This window comes from Morus notabilis, unplaced genomic scaffold, assembly GCF_000414095.1.
Source record: "Morus notabilis unplaced genomic scaffold, ASM41409v2 Scaffold552, whole genome shotgun sequence".
NCBI lineage: Eukaryota > Viridiplantae > Streptophyta > Magnoliopsida > Rosales > Moraceae > Morus > Morus notabilis.
This window is the reverse complement of record NW_010384344.1, coordinates 430890-436002: the sequence shown is the minus strand read 5'-3', so window position 1 is coordinate 436002 and position 5113 is coordinate 430890.

Below are 5113 nucleotides of genomic sequence, written 5' to 3'. Positions count from 1 at the left end.
TATTATAATGTTTGCAACATTATATGCTAATCATTCTCTTAAACAGGTTTAAGTTTCTAAACAAGCCTCCACGTCACTAACACCGGTTTGGGGGCGTGACAGGTCATAAACTCAAACTCAAGTTAATGAACAATATTTTTTCTATTCTTAAAATGTCATAATTTTTTCATTTTAATTCTGATTGAGATGATTTTTTTCTATGCATTCACAACGAAAAAAAAAATAAAACCTCACCCATATATCATATTATAATTTTTCATCACCATTGAGTTTTTATTAAAATACTATCTAAATACAAAAAAATTTTGATCCACCCAAACACAAACTCAAATAGATTCTCAATTCAAATCATAACTCAAATGTGCACATCCAAATACAAACTCAAGTTACAACTTCAACTCAAGTTATTTTTAGTATCTTAAGACTTTTTTTTAGATGTAAAATATCATTTTTACCTTTCTTATTAAAAAGGTCTCAAAATACCAAAAAATAATTTATCAAAACGTCATGGTAGTAATTTAAAATTATTAAATACATAGAATACTAAAAAGCGATTATGCTAAAAACACAGAATACTAAATATGAAATTTTCTCAAAAAAAAAAAAAAAAAACAAACGGACAATATCAAAGAAACCTAGGGCTCGTTCTTTTGATGTTTTTGAGTTAGGTAACTTGAGTGTAAATTTTGAGTTGAGTTTGAGTTATAACTTGAGTTGAAGTTGTAACTTGAGTTTGTATTTGGTTGTGTACATTTGAGTTATGGTTTGAGATAAGAATCTTTTTTGAGTTTGTGTTTGAGTAAGTCAAAACTTGAATTTATTTTTAGATAGTATTTTAATAAAAACTCAATGCTGATGAAAAATTTTAATAGGGTATAGGGGTCTAGTTTTATTCATCTTTTCGTTGTCAACGCATAGAAAAAAATCATCTCAATCAGAATTAAAACAAAAAAGTTATAACATTTTTAACAATAGAAAAAATATTGTTCATTAACTTGAGTTTGAGTTTCTGAACTCGAGTTGAAGGGGAAACTTAAATTCGAGTTTTAGTTCCAAACTCGAGTTCAAACTTAAAAGAACATGAACTCAAATAAAATTGTAACTCGAGTTACCTTTTTTTTGAGTTTTTCACTCAAAAACTACCTCACCGAACAGGCCCCTAGATTTCGGCAACCCAGATTCCGGCAGGAGGGGCACCAGAGAGATCGAGATCTACGTGGGTCTCGACTTCGAAAGTAGGCTGCAAGACCCAATGTTCGTGGGACCCATCGTTCGCGAGAAGGGGGTCCCAAACGAAGGCTTAATGATCAGTGCATGGGGTATGAGTTTGGCGGTGAGGGCGAGGAGGCCCGGCGGCGGGTTGGGCATTGGTCCAAAGTTCAAAAACTAAAATCCACGATGGTGGGTCTTGATGTTTGCAGGTGGGTGCGAGCCTTCACTGTTTGCAATCTTTTCCGGTGTTCGCTGGTGGGTGTCGAGACTTCGCCGGTGGTGGGTTGCGAAACCCATCGAGGGGGTCGCAACGGTCTGACGTGCGAGAAGATCAAGGGTGCAAAAGCGAGGGGTGAAGTTTGAGGATGGCGAGGGTGTGGGGGGCCAAGGTGTCAACGGCGACAGTGGGCGCAATAAAGTCTGGTGGGAAATTGGTTTGCCGGCGAGGGTTGGCTGATGAAGCTCTGTGACAGTTTAAGTTTATCAGTGTTAGGGTTTTAGTAATCATGGGCTAAGATCAAAAGCTCTAATTAGATTGACGGTTGAGATTTATTTAGATAAAAATTGTAATTTTATAAAATATAAGGGGTGATATTATTATTGTTAAATTTAGAGGTGTTTATTTTAGGGTCCGTTTAATTCGCTGATTCGAGTTTTTAATTTGAGTTAATATGTGATTTTATGTGAGTTTTTTACTGTAGTAAAAAAGTTAAATGTGACTGTTTTTTACTACAACAAAATTCAAATTTTAAACTCAAATCAGTGAAATGAACGGACTCTTAGGGCTTGTTCTTTTGGAGTTTAATTTGAGTATAATTCTTGAGTTGAATTTGAGTTATAACTTGAGTTGAACTTGTAACTTAAGTTTGTGTTTGGTTGTATACATTTGAGTTATGGTTTGAGATAATAATCTTTTTGAGTTTGTGTTTGAGTGAGTCAAAACTTGAATTTGTATTTAGATAGTATTTTAATAAAAACTCAATGCTGATGAAAAATTTTAATATGGTATATGGGTCGGGTTTTATTCATCTTTTCGTTGTCAACGCATAGAAAAAAAAAATCTCAATCAGAATTAAAACGAAAATGTTATAGCATTTTTAAGAATAGAAAAAATATTGTTAATTAATTTGAGTTCGAGTTTCTGAACTTGAGTTGAAGGGGAAAATTGAATTCGAGTTTTAGTCCTAAACTCGAGTTTAAACTTAAAAAAATATGGACTCAAATAAAATTATAACTCGAGTTATCTTTTTTTTGAATTTTTCACTCAAAAAAACAAGCCCTTAATTTTTATGGGCAGCACAATCTTGAACCGTCAATTTTAATTATGGTTTAAATTTTGCACCCTCACCCCACCATAGACTCTCTAGAAATAATAGAGATTAAAAAAATAAAAAAATAAAGAAAAGAGAAAGAAAGAAAGAAACTACGGTGCGTAAATGACGACTATGCGGGTATACACTAGAGCAGAGTTATACTCTTTTATTATTGTTAGGAGTTAGGATTAGGATTAGGATTAGGATTGGGATTAGGATAGGTGGCGTTCAACACCGAAATATCTGTGTTAGTATCTAAAAAAAGAAATATCTAGTAATGAATATTCAGTTCTAAAATTGAAAACTAAAAAATCTACTCTCTTGTTACAAATATTTAATATTTTTCATAAAATTTAGTGGCATTGCGGTATTGACATCCTTATCTATTGTGTAGTAATTTTTTTTAGATAATTTATTCTATAGTAATTTTTGAACTTATTTTTGTCTCCTATTATTTATTTTCTTAATAGACCTACTATTTCAAGCCTTATATTTCAACATAAATTTTTACGTAAACAAAATGTAAAAATTATTTCTTGAAGTTTTATGTAAACAAAATGTAAAATTATTTCTTAATTGTTTAACAATGATTTCAATAAATTTAAAAAATGGCGTCATAGTCTTATTTTTACAGACCGATGAATAGGCTATCTTCAATGGACAAAGTCGTATATATTTTTTTCCTTTGGAAAAAAAAATCACTTTGATATAGTGTGTTATTTATATCTTCAATGGACTAGGAATACCGGACCCCATTATTAAACGTAGGTATCAATTTATCGTTAGGTCAAATGTGCTACAAAATCGTATCAATATCATGTTTATCCATCCATGTTGTAATCTAAAACTTTTTTTTTTTATAAATATATTCTAATACATATATGTCACTTAAAATATTAGTTTTGACTTGAGCAAAAAATAATAATATATTTCGAATTTCAGGTGTTTTCCTTAAAGTTTATCTATGAAATATCCAATTTTCTCTATAGTAGCTATTCTTATTCTATAATCTTTTTCAACTAATCGCTATTTTTTTTTTTTTTTTGCAAGAAATCTAATCACTAATGTTGATATCAAAACATTAATGAAACCTCATACTCTATCTGAAATCGATCACCATTTGAAATAGTCAAAACCAGAGCCTCAAACTTCAATCGATAGAAACCATCTGTTTAATAACCAAACCAACCAAATCTTGTGTTAGTCGATTTCGGTTTTCTAGTTGTAGAGTTTGATCCTTACAAGAATAAGCCAAGGTTTTCTTAAAAAATAAAAATAAAAAAGAAGAAGAATTTAAACCAAAGTTTATGCTGGGGCAATACGTGCATTGTCATTGACAATCCCAATCTTGAGTTCTTGACCTAACCAACCAATTTTGATTGGCTATCCTTTCTATGTTATGGTTTTTTATTTTAGCTTAATCATGCAGTCAGTTCGGCCAGCCTATGAGACTAATAACCAAACTGACCGATTCGAGAACACCCCTTATTATGCTTTATTTCGTCTCTCTCCTCTTAGGCGATGATGTTGTGTCTTGTAAAAAGGCTTAGGTTTATCTATCAATTCCCTCTCTCCTGAGTGTCTAATATTTGGTAGCTTCTGCTTTTTATTGTTGTTGTGTCAATAACTATCGAACAATTTAAAAGTAATTAGAGGCTAGAAACTTAATAGATGTACTTCAATTTTGTGTCTCTCTTTTTCAGCATATTGTCACTTAGTTTTCTTTAATTATTTTCATGGGTTAGTTTCACTAATATTTCCTAAATTATTGGAGTTATTTCACATTTCTCTAGAATTTTAATTTGTGATATTCGTGACACTTATAAATTTGTCTCCCATATTTTTTTAACTTTTAAGGGTATCTTTAAATTCTGGAGACATAGATATCTACTACAACTTTTCCAATCTTTTATGATCACAACCTTTCCCAATACCTATGATTCCCCGCAGTTTCTTTTTGCTCCAAAGCTCTGTTCAACTCACCAACTTAACTCCTTTAATCTTCACTTTTTGAATTTTGGTTCTTAAAGTTTGTATGTTTTGTTGTTGTTCAATAACTTTTGTAAACAAAGAAGACCATAGGAAGGGAACAGCCATTTCCTTTTCTTTCTCCATTTTATGTACCCAACTTTTATTATTATTATTATTATTGTTGTTGTTGTTATTATTATTATTGTTATTATTATTATTGTTATTATTATTATTATTGTTATTATTGTTATTGTTATTATTATTGTTATTATTATTGTTATTATTATTATTGTTATTATTATTGTTATTATTATTGTTATTGTTATTGTTATTCGTATTCTTATTCTTATTGTTAATGTTAATGTTATTGTTATTGCTATTCTTATTGCTATTGATATTGCTATTGCTATTGCTATTGCTATTGTTATTCCTATTGTTATTGCTATTGTTATTGCTATTGTTATTGCTATTATTATTACTATTAGTATTACTATTAGTATTACTATTATTATTATTATTATTATTATTATTATTATTATTATTATTATTATTAGTAGTAGTAGTAGTGGTGGTGGTGGTGGTGGTGGGGGGAGTAGGAGTAGGAGATAATGAATGGT